The sequence below is a fragment of the Hevea brasiliensis genome, chromosome 1 (genome assembly GCF_030052815.1).
Source record: "Hevea brasiliensis isolate MT/VB/25A 57/8 chromosome 1, ASM3005281v1, whole genome shotgun sequence".
In the NCBI taxonomy this organism is placed as follows: Eukaryota; Viridiplantae; Streptophyta; class Magnoliopsida; order Malpighiales; family Euphorbiaceae; genus Hevea; species Hevea brasiliensis.
Window position 1 is genome coordinate 26,024,708 of NC_079493.1, and position 17,634 is coordinate 26,042,341.

A 17,634-nucleotide genomic window follows, 5' to 3' on the forward strand; every position below is an offset into this window, starting at 1 on the left:
CTATTCCTTATTCTGCATGCAAGGATTTGCACATTCTGAAGATGCTTTAACTCGAATAAGTTTTTTTTTTTCCCCAAACTCTTTTGTTCATATACTCGAGTTTCCTGTGCTTTATTCCAAAAAGTGAAATCACATGACCTATGTTAGAAGTGATGATTAGATATTGGAGCTTAAAGCTTAAGAAGCAATCGCTGCATGGAAAAACAAAACCAACAAATAGTGAAACATCTGCAAATGCATTATCATTAGGTTTAGAAGAACCACAAATACGATGCAAATAAAGGTAGCTTGCACTTGCAAGTTAAAAACAGAATCATTACAAACTATCATCGAGTCATTAATCAACTCTAGTGTTTAGAGCAATTTAAAAGGATGCAAGATGAAGAAGATTTCTGTTCTACCATTTAAAATGGAAAGACTACTCTTTCAACGAGTGGCATGTTGGCCTTCCCCTGCACTAAGCAGAATATTTCCTATGTGTCCTCCCGAATTTTCAGCCAAGCTATTTGATTCTGTAAACTCATCTGATGTTAATGACAATCTTCCCCCATCCGTAATCATTGAATCTGCAGGAAATAGAACAGGCCTGGGAGGCATTTGTAGGCTTTCAAAATCTCCTTCAAGCATCTCTATAACTTTGTTCATTGCAGGACGATTAGAAGGTTGAAACTGTACGCACTATAATCCTGTTATCATCATTTTCCTAGCTTTTATATTTTCCTCCTTTTCTATATCTTCTATTGGTAAGTTTCCACTAGAGAGTTGGTCATGAAGCCGATATGGACTGTAAACGTCACTTAAACTTTCAACAAATGCATTTACTTTCTTCTCTCTGTCCGCCATTTCTAACACCAATTGTCCAAAGCTATACACATCTGCTTTATATGAGACACGTTCAATGTTTTTGTAGAATTTGTTTCTATCGAATGTCTCTGGTGCCATATATCCTACTGTTCCCCTTTCAGCTGTAAGAGATGGAATGCTCCCCTTGGTTGGATAAAATTTAGCAATCCAAAAATCAGATATCTTTGGAGTGAAATTTTCATCCAAAAGAATGTTGTGAGGTTTGATATCAAAATGAAGGATTTGCATGTCACAACCTCGATGTAGATATTCAATGCCATGAGCAACTCCAAGGGATATCTCATATAGTTTTTCCCAACTTAAAGAAATGGATCCTTCATGACAAGTAATATAATTATTAAGAGATCCTTTAGACATGAATTCATATATAAGAGCTCGTCTTGATCCCTCGGCACAAAAACCAATTAGTTTTACCACATTAACATGGTGAATCTTCCCAATAGTAGCAACTTCATTAATAAAATCTTGTCCATCAGCTTTAGATTTATCCAATATTTTCACTGCAGCAAATTGACCGCTACGAAGCTTTCCTTTATACACAGAACCAAAGCCTCCTTCTCCCAATTTTTCCTTGAAACCTCTAGTAATCTTCTTAATGTCCGAGTAAGAATATCTTATCGGCATAAGGTTATTATGGGTTTGTAGGAATTCTTCAATTGTGTCATATTCCGACCGATGTTTCCTTCGCCATTTGAATACAAGAAAAGCAATTACAAATGGAAGTCCAAACAAAGCTCTTCCAACCAAAAACTTTCCTGCATTTACGAAGCAGTCAAGAGAGACAATGCAAGAGTTACGTTTATAGAAGTGCAAGGTTTTCATGTGTGTCGTGTGTTCTCATGTTCTCTCTATATATAAATATGATAATGATATATTTTCAGATTCATTAACGGAAGTTCTTAGTTCTTACCAATAACAGTGAATATCAATGAGTGCTCCACTGCGGAAAATGTAGAAAAAATTACTGATGTTGATATTCAATAAAAAGAAATAATTAATTAAATATGATCACGTATCATGTAATAAATGGAGAGAGACCTTACATTCGATTGCATCGACGATCGTATAGATTCCATGAATCAATGCCCTGAGCAGATCTTGTATTCCTTTATTAATCAATAGAAAACAATGGTATCATATAAGAAATCCAAACGTGATTTATTTAAAATCCAATGTGCCTGATTTCAGATGACTTGTAATTTATTTAAAATCACATTTGATTTGAAATGATACAAATTTAAATGAGTGGCAAAATTGATTTCATGATAACAAAGTTAGAGAATTATTGATAAATAATTTTTTGGTGAAATTTTTTATAGCTCACACTTAAAAAAAAAAAACTGATGGGCATTCATTTTAAAAAATATATTAATCAATATGGTTATCTCAGAGTTATTAAGAACTAATTTTGATTTGATGTTCTGTTAAAAAAATTGATTTGATAAGTAATAATTATATATTATAAAAAAATAGATGAAAATTAAAAAGAGTTGTTGGATTACCAGAAAAGCTCAAACCCATATGCAAGTTACCTGTGAATTTCAACGCAGGATATATTATTATTATCCTTGTTCTCGAAAGCCTTTTCATCTGGAAGCAAATAAATCATCTCTACGCTGCACAACTCCATCAAATCAGATACCTCGGTATGTTCATCTATAATCTTCGCATAGGTATGCGTCTGCAAAGCAGAACCTCCATTAATGCAAGTAGAAAAGTCCAGATAAGAGGGAGAGTACACTGGATTTGGGCACTTTATGAAACTAATCATAGGCGGTGAATAGAAATTCCAGTATCGATCATCTCCCTCCGAGAAGTTGCTAGGAGTTAAAGGAAAACGAGGAATGGAGGAGCAATCATCTGGGTTGATGCCATCATCCACCAGTCGGATGGTGAAGTTATCGTAGACATATTCTCCCTCTGTTCACAATTACCTTTTATCATCTCTCATTACTTAAATCTCAATAATCCTCTTTCTATTAATCTGCCACTAAATTGTAGAAATAGTAAAAATGATTATTATGGCACAATTGAGATAATCAAGAGGGAGATGTGATAGATGGGTTTTAGTAAATTATAAAAATAGTTATTGTGTTTAATATAGATTAGGCGGGTAGAATAGGATTGATACTATTTGTGTGGGAAAAAGAAAGGGATTTATTTTTAACAAAATTAATTATTTGTTTCTTCTATTTTAAAAAATATATTAGCTATTCTTCGTATTTTTATTTCAACTACTTTCTAGTTTTTCTGCCTAGTTTAAATCAAGTTTTATAAGAGAGATAAATTAATATTACAAGAATTAAATAGTTTAAGATTTAGAAAATAGGTGATTACATAATTGTGTTTTTCAAATTACAAATGCTAAATAAATTTTAAATTAATATCTAAAATGAGAAAAAAAATTAAAGGGTAAACAGGAAAAAAAATATATACTTTTAAAAAGATAAAAATAATTGATTTTATTAAAAATAAAAAAAATTAAATAATAATTTTCTAAAAAGAACAAGCTGGAACGAGCACCATGGAAGCAATTGCATTCAGTTTCCATAGAAGGAAGAGTAGAAAATAAAAGAGCCCCATATTGAAATTAATTTCTGATTGTCTTATAATTCAATCCCAATTAATTAAAGTAAATAAGGATAATAACTCTAATTTAAATAAATCCCAAATATATATATATATATATATATATATATATATAAAGCAGACAGATTTTCTCTTGGTGCTGCCACATAGGATTTCAAAACCTTCATATTTATGCCATGTGGTAATATTTAAAGCAGTCAAAATTTCTCCTAGGCTGCCACATAAGATTATAAAACCATTATATTTATGTCAAATAGTAATATTAAATTAAATTTATTACCTTGCCACATATATCAATTATATTACTGTATATATATATAAAAGCAGAGAGGTTTTCCCTTGCTGTTGCCACGTGTCACTCGAAACTTTAGTACTGTTACGTGGCATTTACTATATAAAAATTATTATATTTAACAATTATAATAATTAATATAAGTAATTATTGCCTTTTATATTAAGTATTAATTCCATTTTTTATTTAACTCTAATTTTTTTTAAAATATCTTTACTATTACCATTATTATCATAATTTTTATGGCTAACTAATTAAAAATAGCAGATATATTCCAAAAATTTATAAATTTCTCATTTAAGGATTCTTAAATTTTTTATTATTTCATTTAATTATAAAAATTTAAGAATTATACATCTTAAAATTAATAAAATAATTTTGAATTATACTATAAAAATTATCACACTGAGTTAAATATTTTATCCTCTTATCACATGAAATTAAATAATTTGTCCTCTCTATATTTTTTATATATTTAATAAATTTTAATTTACCTTGATCTTATTTTATTTTAACACGTATTTAATAAAAACATATTTTTAATTATATATTGATTGCTAAGTATATAAAATGAATTATGAAAAAATGAAATAAAATTTTAATTTCATTGTAATGAAAAATAAGAAATTTATGTTAATATTCTATTTTCATTATTTTTTGGATATTTTTTATAGTATAATTAATAAATAACTAATATTAATATTAATCATATTATATTGTTTTATTATTATTTGGCAAAATTATATATATATATATATATATATACCTGCCCCACTTGGAGTTTTATTTTTTATTAATTAATTATATAATTTTTTTAAATTATGATTAAGTTATTAATTTCCTAATTATGTATATACAAATTACAAATTATTTAATTATTACACTTTAATACTATAATAAATAGCTATTATTATTGTTATTATTATTATTATTATTATTATTATTATTATTATTATAAATACCTAAAAAGTTCAATTTAATTAGAGAAACGAAAAATTAAGAATTAATTGAACTAATTTATTAATTTTACCAAATGAAAACACATATTAATTTTATATATGTTGCATTTTCACTTTCTGATAAAAGAAGTGGTCCATATTTTTATAAAACAAATTCAAGAGGAGGTAAGATTTTAAATCTATCACATTTATACCAATTGGTAATTTTTAATTAAATTTATTGATGACTATTTTTCTATATTTTCTGAAAGTTGTAATATATAATTATTATATAGTTTAATTTTCTAAATACAATCCTTATATATATATACATAGAGAAATAACATGTAATACTTTCCTTAAAAAATTTATCACGTGTCATTTTTTATAAATACTATCTTTTATACTAATTATTATTTAATTTTTTATTTATCTTTTAATTATCATTATTATTTAAAATACTCCCTTAAAATTTATGATTTAAATTATTATTTTCTTTAAAATTTAATTTTTAAAAATTAAGAATTTTGTAATTAAATGTAATATTTATAAATTATTTATATTATTCTGTAAATATTAATTATTATTTAATTTTTTATTCTTCTTATAATAATTATTATTATTTATAATACTACTTTAATATTTATGAGTTAAAATATTATTTTCTTTAAAATCCGATTTTTAAAAAACTAAGATCTTTTGTGATTAAATATAATACTTAAAATTATTTATGTTATTTTTTTTTATAAATTCATTTATGTAAAATATTATTTATCGCGTGTTACCTTCAATGGTAATAATAATAATAATAATAATAATAATAATAATAATAATAATAAAAGGTAATTGATGACCATTTATGATTCAAATTATTATTTTTTTGACTAATAATTTATGATTTCATAATTAATTATAAATACTCTTATTTATATTAATTATTTAATTTTTTTATTTATCTTTTAATTATCATTATTATTTATAATTTTTAGAGAAAGGAAATATTAATAATTAATTGAACTAATTTCTTAATTTTACCTAATAAAAATATATACTAATTTTATATATGTTGCATTTTTTACTTTCTGATAAAGAAATAGTCCATATTTTTATAAAACAAATTTAAGAGGAAGTAAGATTTTAAATTTATTATATTTATACCAATTAGTAATTTTTAATTAAATTTATTGATGATTATTTTTCTATATTTCCTGAAAGTTATAATATGTAATTATTATATAATTTAATTTTCTAAATACAATTTATATATATATATATATAAAGTATGAATGTGTTCACAGAGAAATGACATGTAATACTTTCCTTAAAAATTTTATCAAATATATTTCAAAAATTTATAAATTTCTCATTTAAAAATTTTTAAATTTTTTATTATTTCATTTAATTATAAAAATTTAAGAATTTTACATATTAAAATTAATAAAATAATTTTAAATTATACTATAAAAATTATCACATTGAATTAAATATTTTGTTCTCTTATTACATAGAATTAAATAATTTGTCCTCTCTCTCTTTTTTTATATATTTAATAAATTTTAATTTACCTTGATTTTATTTTATTTTAACACGTATTTAATAAAAACACATTTTTAATTATATATTGACTGCTATGTATATAAAATGAATTATGAAAAAATGAAATAAAATTTTATTTTCATAGTAATAAAAAATGAGAAATTTATGTTAATATTCAATTTTCATTATTTTTTTGGATATTCGTTATAGTATAATTAATAAATAACTAATATTAATATTAATCATATTATATTATTTTATTATTATTTGAAAAAATTATATAAAAAATATATACCTACCCCACTTGGAGTTTTATTTTTTATTAATTAATTATATAATTTCTTTAAATTATGATTAAGTTATTAATTTGCTAATTATGCATGTATAAGTTGCAGATTATTTAATTATTACACTTTAATAATATAATAAATAGTTATTATTATTGTTGTTATTATTATTATTATAAATACCTAAAAAGTTCAATTTAATTAGAGAAATGAAAAACTAAGAATTAATTGAACTAATTTATTAATTTTATCAAATGAAAACATATACTAATTTTATATATGTTGCATTTTCACTTTCTGATAAAAAGAAGTGGTGCATATTTTTATAAAACAAATTTAAGAGGATGTAAGATTTTAAATCTATCACATTTATACCAATTGATAATTTTTAATTAAATTTATTGATGACTATTTTTTTATATTTTCTGAAAGTTGTAATATACAATTATTATATAATTTAATTTTTCTAAATACAATCCTTATATATATATATATATATTCAGAGAAATAACATGTTATACTTTTCTTAAAAAATTTATCACATATCATTTTTTATAAATACTATCTTTTATACTAATAATTATTTAATTTTTTATTTATCTTTTAATTATTATTATTATTTAAAATACTGCCTTAAAATTTAATGATTTAAATTATTATTTTCTTTAAAATTTAATTTTTAAAAATTAAGAATTTTGTAATTAAATGCAATATTTATAAATTATTTATATTATTCTGTAAATACTAATTATTATTTATTTTTTTATTTTTCTTTTAATTATCATTATTATTTATAATTTTTATGGCTAACTAATTAAAAAAAGCAGATATATTTCAAAAATTTATAAATTTCTCATTTAAGAATTCTTAAATTTTTTATTATTTCATTTAATTATAAAAATTTAAGAATTATACATCTTAAAATTAATAAAATAATTTTGAATTATACTATAAAAATTATCACATGGGGTTAAATATTTTATCCTCTTATCACATGAAGTTAAATAATTTATCCTCTCTCTCTTTTTTTTATATATTTAATAAATTTTAATTTACCTTTATTTTATTTTATTTTAACACATATTTAATAAAAACATAATTTTAATTATATATTAAATGATATACATATAAAATGAATTATGAAAAAATGAAATAAAATTTTATTTTTATAGTAATGAAAAATAAGAAATTTATGTCAATATTCAATTGTGATTATTTTTTTATACTCTTTTTAGTATAAATAATAAATAACTAATATTAATATTAATCATATTATATTATTTTATTATTACTTAGAAAAATTTTATATATACACACTTGAAGTTTTATTTTTTATTAATTAATTATACAATTTCTTTAAATTATGATTAAGTTATTAATTTCCTAATTATGTATATATAAGTAATAAATTATTTAATTATTATACTTTAATACTATAATAAATAGCTATTATTGTTGTTGTTATTACTATTATATTTATAAATACTTGAAAATTTTAATTTAATTACAGAAAGGGAAAATTAATAATTAATTAAACTAATTTCTTAATTTTACCTAATAAAAATATATACTAATTTTATATATGTTGCATTTTTATTTTCTGATAAAGAAATGATCCATATTTTTATAAAACAAATTTAAGAGGAGTTAAGATTTTAAATTTATTATATTTATACTAATTGGTAATTTTTAATTAAATTTATTAATGATTATTTTTCTATATTTCCTGAAAGTTATAATATATAATTATTATATAATTTAATTTTCTAAATACAATTCTTATATATATATATATATATATATATATATATAAAGTATGAATGTGTTTATAGAGAAATGACATATAATACTTTTCTTAAAAAATTTGTCAGATATATTTCAAAAATTTATAAATTTCTCATTTGATGATTCTTAAATTTTTTATTATTTCATTTAATTATAAAAATTTAAGAATTATACATCTTAAAATTAATAAATAATTTTGAATTATACTATAAAAATTATCACATGGAGTTAAATATTTTGTCATTTTATCACATAGAGTTAAATAATTTGTCATCTCTATCTTTTTTATATATTTAATAAATTTTAATTTACCTTGATTTTATTTTATTTTAATATGTATTTAATAAAAACATATTTTTAATTATATATTGAATGCTATATATATAAAATAAATTATGAAAAAATGAAATAAAATGTTATATATTTATTTTAAATTTTATTATTTAAATTATTATTTTCTTTGAAATTTAATTTTTAAAAAATTAAGACATTTTGTGACTAAATGCAATATTTATAAATTATTTATATTATTCTGTAAATATAACTTATTATTTAATTTTTTTATTCTTCTTTATTATTATTATTATTATTATTATTATTATTATTATTATTATTATTATTATTATACTACTTTAACATTTATGAGTTAAAATATTATTTTCTTTAAAATATGATTTTTAAAAAATTAAGACATTTTATGATTAAATATAATACTTAAAAATTATTTATATTATTTTTTATAAATTCATTTATGTAAAATATTATTTATCACATGTTACCTTCAGTGGTAATAATAATAATAATAATAATAATAATAATAATAAAAGGTAATTAATGACTATTAATTTAAGGAACATTAATTTTTAATTTATAATTTCATAATTAATAATAAATACTATCTTTTGTATTAATTATTATTTAATTTTTTATTTCTCTTTTGATTATCATTATTATTTATAATATTACCTTAGCGTTTGTGATTAAAATTACTATTTTTTAAAAAAATTAAGATATTTCGTAATTAAATATAATATTTAAAAATTATTTATATTATTTTATAAATACTAATTATTATTTTTTTATTTCTCTTATAATTATTATTGTCATTATTTATAATATTACTTTAACATTTATGATTTAAATTATTATTTTTTAATTTTGATTTTTAAAAATTAAGACATATTATGATTAAATGTAATATTTAAAAATTATTTATCTTATTTTTTTATAAATTCATTTTTGCAAAAACATTGTTTATCAAATGTTACCCTCCATAATAATAATAATAATAATAATAATAATAATAATAGTAGTAGTAGTAGTAGTAGGTTGTTGATGGCCATTAGTTTAAAGAAAATTAATCATTAATTTAAAGAAAATTAATCATTAATTTGTGATCTAATAATCAACTATCATATAATTTAATCAATTTTAAATTATTTCATATCTTTAACAAATATTTTTATTACATTGTTATATTTTTTATTATAAAATCTTTGTTAAAAAATTTGAGAGACAAAGGTGTAGTCTACATAAAATGTTATAAAAATAAAATATAGAGATTTGACTTATTTATAATTAGTATATATTATTTTTTATATTAATAATTAATTAATGCTTATTATTATTATTATTATTATTATTATTATTATTATTATTATCATTATGGCCATTTAATTGAAATGGCCAAATAAATAAGAAACATTTTACTTTTAAAAATTTGAATTTAAATGTTTTTATTACCATTTTTCAATTAAATAATATTTAGTTTTAAATTATTTTTTATTTAAATGATTTCCATTTGTTTGTCAATATATAGTATCATAAGAGATTTTTTATACACATCAAGCACTCTTTTTTCACCAAGTATTTTTATTTCACCTAAATGTGCTTGAATATTTTTTTATATTTTATTATTTCTTTCAAAATTATTAGTTATCATTCTTAAAATTTATTTATTTAAATATATATAATTAATATTTATTTAATTATTAATTTTTTAAAATTTCTTATTTAATATTTCTTAAACTTTGAACATCTTATTTCATTACAATTATATATCGAATAAAATTATAATTAATATTTTTATTATCTATATTTTATTATAATTAATTTTCATCTAAATTATTTTTAAATTTTAATTAAATATTTATATCTTAGTGCATGAATTATCTCTTAACTATATTTTTATATAGAAGTAGAATTTTAAAGATAAATTGCAAATATAATAACATCGAAAATTTAGCTACAAATAAAGATGATTAAGAACAATTAAAGTTACACCATTAAAATTATAAAATCTACCTTTTGAAAAATAGTATGTAATTATAGTATTTATTTTCATAATAGAAAATTATAACATTTTAAAATTATAACTTTTATGAAATATATTTATTTTATATTATAAATTTATGTAAAGTGATAATTATTTTTGTCAAATAATTATTTTATAAAAAAATTTAAGATTAATAAAAAAAATTTACATTTAGATGTAGTAATTTTAAAAGTAATACAATAGAATGTTATTTTTAATTAACAATAATATCATATATTTTTAAACGAGTTTGAAGTTGGGGAAAGAGCTACTATTTTCTTTGTTCCTAGAAATGCATTTGGAAATAATGTTTCTCGAACTGGTGGAGAATTAAATCCCCATAATTTTGCAGTGTATATGGACTTCATGCTAATGGTTCCCTCATCAATGTTCCAAACATGGCTTATGTTGGTTGGAATGAGATTGGTTTTATTAACATTGAGTTTATTGTGGCAAAAGCTGGAAACCTTTATTGCATGTGAAAGGAGGAAATCAAACCTTGAATTGGTTTCCACTTCCATTGAAAGTGAACCCAGGTGATTGTGCTTTAGCTTGTCATTTGTTCATAGCTTGTATTCAGAGGGATTAATTTTGACAATAAGAGTTGGTTTTTCATGAATTCACCACTGATTCAGTTAGGCCTTTCATTCTCAAGATGTTGAAATTGATGAAATCAATAGCTATGCTACAAACTTGCAATGCATAACTCAACATTCTTTTGAAGTCCATTATTGTTACCATGCCATAAAAAGTTGTGTTAGAATTATGACTCAAAATCCTAATGAGATTTGGAGAGACCTTTTCTACTTTGAGTGGGAAAAATATTCCTTAATATGATAGAGGAATATTTCCTATATTGAGTAGAACTCATTTTTTTTAGTGTTATTCCTAAATTTAGTGGGATTCCTAATCATATTAGGATTGAGGGAATTAACACTAAAAATAGGAGGATTATGGAAAAGATTATTTAGCTTTTGCCCATTGAAGAGAGTGGCTTTGCCTATGGAGAGTGGCTTTTAGCTCATAAAGTAAGGCTGTCACCTATTACAGAGAAAGGCTTTGCTAATTGCTGAGGATTTGGCTTTACCCATTGATGAACAGCTCCTGCCCATTGCAGTTGCATGGAGTGAAATAGGATTTGGCCTAATGTGGAGAAAGAGCATAGAATTTAAGAGGAACGAATTCTTGTCCATTGATGAGAGGGCTCTTACTTATGTAGTTGAAGACACCCTTTGTGGTATAGTAGCTATAGTAGTAAATATATTGGGTTATATCTAGAGGAGACTGAAAGGATTAACGAATGTATTTACTATGAGCAATGTGGGTTATCTTGGGTGTAATTGGAATAATGGATAGTATAGTTTTGAGCTTATAATTAATGATGATTATTTTATTGAAGATAGTGAAAGATGGCATGCCCGCGGATGTAGCTCTATATTGACAGAGTGAACTATATAAATATTGGTATTTTATGTATTTGCTTTGTTTCTTTATAGTTTATACGCTTTCGCGATACACAATAATTGGTATTAGAACATGGGGATGATCATGGTGAGTTTGGTTGAAGTTGGAGCTGCTGCAACATGTAGAAAGTTGCACATGTAATAATAGTGATGGTAGAGAGTTTAAATTGAGGTGGAGCTCTCGATGGAAAATCAAGAAAGTTAATTACGCGAAGATTTTTTGAAGAAAGAAGCAAGTTACACCTAAGACTAAGATTGGAGAGATTAATGATTTGAAGAGTTCAAGCTCAAGCATGGAGATGCAATGATTGAAGGCACCTAAGAATTTGACGTATGTAATAGTTGATGGATTTTAAGTAAAGGTGGAGATTATTAGAATTATGACTCAAAATCCTAATGAGATTTAGAGAGACCTTTTCTACTTTGAGTGGGAAAAATATTCCTTAATAGGATGGAGGAATATTTCCTATATTGAGTGGAACTCTTATTTTTAGTGTTATTCTTAAATTGAGTGGGATTTCTAATTAGATTAAGATTGAGAGAATTAACATTATAAATAAGAGAATTGTGGAAGAGATTATTTAGCTTTTGCCCATTGAAGAGAGTGGTTTTGCCTATGGAGAGTGACTTTTAGCTCATGGAGTGAGGCTGTCACCTATTGCAGAGACGGGTTTTGCCAATTGCAGAGGATTTGACTTTGCCCATCGATGAGCGGCTCTTGCCTATTGTAGTTGCATGGAGGGAAAGAGGATTTGGCTTAATGTGGGGAAAGAGCATAGAATTCAAGAGGAATAAATTCTTGTCCATTGATGAGAGGGATCTTGCCCATGTAATTGAAGATACCCTTTGTGGTGTAATAGTTATAGTAAGATGCCCTTTGTGGCGTAGTAGTTATAGTAGTAAATATATTGAGTTATGTCTAGAGGAGATTGAGAGGACGAACTAATGTATTTACTATGAGCAGTGTAGTTTATCTTGGATGTAATTGGGATGATGGGTAGTATAGTTTTAAGTTTATAATTAATGATGACTATTTTATTAAAAATAGTGGAAGATCATGGATGTAACCCTATATTGAGAGGTGAACCCTATAAATATTGGTTTATTTTATGTTTACTTTATTTCTTTATAGTTTATATGCTTTCATAGTGCACAACAATTTGCATTATTTCTTTGAATCTTGAGGTATTTGGGCCTCTGGATACTTCCAGTTGCCTGCTAAAATGGAAGTTTGGAATGAATGCTTGGCAAATATTTTCCAAAATGGAAATTTTTATACATCAACAAGATTAATATAGGAACCTTGTTTTTGGATTACATGAATTTGATGCTAATATTATTGAAAAAGAGACAAATATGTATATACCTGTTAAAGATTTGTACTTCGACGACGTGGTGCCAAGGATACAGTTATTCTTTTTTAGTCTATTGAAACTAGTAAACTTCTTGCTTACTATATCTAATTTGAAGCATAATAGAAGCATCTCTAATATGCTATTTGCTTATTCTATATTTGTCACAACTAGTCCACCACTACAAGTTACATAAGTAACATGAAAAATGTATTGAATTTATTTTGCAATATCTTAACTCTATTAAAATAAATAAGTAAATAATATGTTAAATTTATACATATTACTCCAAATCCAAAACATAAGGAAACTTTGAAAATAAAGAAAAATAAAATTAACCTATTTTGGACCACACCCGAAGGCTGCCTATGTACCTCAATTCCATTGTAAAGTGGAGGATCAGATCTATATAGCTATCAACAATAACATATACACTTTCTAAAACTAAGCCCATTCAATAGTGAACTAAAAGAGCAAGTCTTACATTCTTAATTCTATTCTCAAATTATCCTTAAGATTGCTTTACAAATTCATCGACATAAGCCCTAAAATTAGAATTAACTCCTTGTAAGAGGTACATAAAAAAATGAATAAATGTAAATAATAAATGTACTTCAGCAGCCCCTCAGTGCATATAACAATATCAACATAGTCAATTTAACTCTCAAGACCAAAAATTTCACAACTTAACAATAAAGACAAAAAAAGTTTAATATCAATTTATCTTTAAAATTTTATACAAAACATAAATATCCTCCATGTACTCAAATATAACTAAGCCCAAAAAAAAAATAATTTTAAAACTATGAAAAGTCAATTTATGAAGTAAATGCCAAATGGTCTAAAGAAGCAATGATTCAAGAAATAACAAGCACTTGGAAACATGCATAAAATAATAATGGAGTAATAAATTAAACAAATTCACATTCATTTGAAAATAAGTACTATATAAAAAAGATTTCACAATTATAAAAAGAAAATGACGAAATTATTTCATAACAAAATTATTAAAAAAGTTTAGCCCAATTACATATTGGCTAAAATGATAGCTAACTCATTTATAGATCCAAAATTTAAATGGGCACAAACAAGACTTGAAAACCATCTAAATGACTCAAGCCTTATGAATCAGATTGCTTAAACAAGATCATACTATCTTATCATATAGCTAAAGCATTGTATCAAACAACTGAATTACAAAATAGAATGCCTAAAACTACCATCTATTATAATCATTAGCTGTGATCTTTTTGAAAAAAAAAATCTAAATAATACAACTAGATTTCAAAAGGAACAAAATGATATTTTAAAACTGCTAATAAAGCAAGTAATTCAATTACTTATTCTAAATAAAAACAAGGTTGCAAGGATATCAACAATGCATAAATAAGTACACAAATTAAATTCTCTAGGCTATAATTTATGTAAATCATCACATATGGACCAACCTAAATCCATTCCAAAATCAAGTAGTGTAATAAAACAAATTGAATTGATCTATACAGTTATATATCAAGGACAACACAAAAATGTCAGCAAGGATTCCTATCCAAAATCTCATTTCATGATTTATCACAACCCCACACATGAGAATATAATTTCTTATTTTTTCTCAATGCTAGAATAAGTACTCAATTCAAATGATGGCAACCAATTAAATTTCCACTAGCATTCCAAAATAAAGAGGAACTCCCTAAAATTTCATACCAACAATAACTGAGACCAACACTATTCTTACGCTCATCCAAATTAACCAACATCACACATGATAATAATAACACAACTAAATTTTAAATCTACATAAGTATAGCTTCTTACAGTATAATGTGTCAAAATAATAACAATAATAATAATAATAATAATAATAATAACAACAACAACAATAACAACAACAACAACAACAACAACAATAACAACAACAATTAAACTATTATAGTATGTTTCTAACATAACGGAATCCATAATAGCTAATGCTCAATTAAAAATACAACATTCATTACATTTCAATAAAAGCCCAAACTATAACTTAGGTGAACTTGATTATCATGAAATAGAGTGAAGAAGAGAAGAAAAGTTGTGAGATTAGAGAAATCGAATAACGAGTATCAAAGATAGCTTACATGTATTAGTTTTATACTTAATTTAGTGAAAACAATTGCAAACTAGCATATAAATCCTCTTTTCATCAACACATTGAAACTTAAGCATTAGAGCATGAAGAATCGGGGATTTGGAGCTGCTCCATACTATTCACATGCACAAAATTCCCACTACCATGAACTCCCTTTAAAAATATTTACTTATAAGTGAACAAAAAAAAAAAAAAAGTAGAGAATGGAATTGAAATCTTGTTGAACAACGAAAAGATATATATATATATATATATACACTAAAAAGGAGGAGAGTTGGTGTAACAAATTATCAAACTCAAAAAAACAAACAATAGGAAATAAAACTACTCTAATAATCTTCTTATGGGCAATTTAATCTAGCTGCTGTGCATCGTTTTACTTAAGTCCTAAACACATCGTACAGATAAATAAGCTTTACATCCCCCTCCCCCCCCCCCCCCCCTCTCTCAAGATGGAGACGGGCTAAAATTATAAAGTTCCATCTTGGATAACAAATAATCAAATTAAGAAGGGAGGTTTGGTGAAAAAAATCAGTGAGCTAGAGTTTTGATGGGACATGAATTATGATGATAAAACCTTTGTTTAACTGATCACATACGACATGATAGTCTATCTCCAGGTGTTTTGTTCATTCATGAAACACGGGGTTATTTGCTATGTGTTGTACAGATCTATTATGATAGTGAAGCTTTATGGCAATAATGGTTGAATTTGAAACTCTTGGAGAATGTAACTGATCCATTGGAGTTCACAAATGGTTGTAGCCATGCTATAATGTTCTGCCTCAGTTGAGGACTTGCTTACTATAGTTTGCTTCTTGGATTTCAAAGAGACAAGAGAGGATCTTAAGAAAATACAAAATCCCATGAGAGACTTCCATGACATGGGGCATGGGGCCCAATCCACATCATAATAAATACAAATATAAAAGTCATTGTCAACAAGGAAAAATAATCCTTTCACAGGACACCCTTTCAGATTTGCAACACAGGAAGAGTAGCATCAAGATGCAGTTTGCAAGGTCATTGCATAAACTGACTCAACTGTTGAGTTGAGTAGGTAATGTTTGGTTTAGTCAAACTCAGATATAACATGCGACCAACTAACCTTTTGTATTGCCTAGGTTTATTAGTAACTCACCATCATCAGTGTTGAGCTTTAAAACTTTTGGCATTAGAAAATCTACAATCTTGGCTTGCGTAAGCCTTACGTCCTTGATAATGTCAAGAACATATTTACGCTGACTTAAGAAAGTACTAGTAGATGATCTTGCAATCTCCAGCTCGAGAAAGTAATTAACATACCTAAGGTAATGTATTGTGAATTTTTTATCAAGAAAATGCTTCACATTTATGATGTCAGGCTCATGAGCTCCTACAATAAGGACACCATCAACATAGACAATAAGGACCAAAAAATGATTGTTAGAACCCATAATGAACTAATAGTGATCAAATGCTGATTGAGTAAAACCATAATCTTTTAAACTTTATGTTAATTCTTTATTCCATTGTCGGCCAGCTTGCTTCAAGCCATATAGGCTTTTAATCAACTTACAAACTTCTTTTGGTTTGCCTTTAGAGTAGCCCTGTGGTGGCATCATGCAAGATCTTCATCAATATGCCCATGTAAGTAGGCATTATTAATGTCTAATTGATGAATGGGCAATTTATATGCAGTAGCAAAAGGTATGAACATCCAGACAATTTACTAGCTTTGCAATAGGAGAAAAACATTCCACATAGTCAACACTAGGCAATTGGTTAAAACCTTTGGTAATTAATCTTACCTTATATCTATCTATGGATCCATTTGCTTTATGCTTGATCTGAAATACCTACTTAAAGGCTATTGCCTTCTTCCCTGTAGGTAGTTGAGTTAATTACCAGGTATTATTCCTTTCTGATGCATATAACTCTACATGTATTGTTGTAACCCTATTGCTATTCTCCTTTGCCTGATGAAAAGACTTTGTTTTTGCAGAAAGGGAAACATTTGCTACAAAACACATGTAGTCATAACTATATTTGGAGGGGAAATTTGTAATGTGATAGGTAAAGAAGGAAAATGAGACGGCGAATT

The 17,634-nt window shown here is 24.3% G+C and overlaps 1 pseudogene; it reads right to left on the reverse strand.

Annotated features, from left to right (window-relative positions):
- Window positions 1-217: 217 nt before the first annotated feature.
- LOC131183096 (LEAF RUST 10 DISEASE-RESISTANCE LOCUS RECEPTOR-LIKE PROTEIN KINASE-like 2.2) lies at window positions 218-16,987 on the reverse strand (annotated as a pseudogene).
- Window positions 16,988-17,634: the final 647 nt, after the last annotated feature.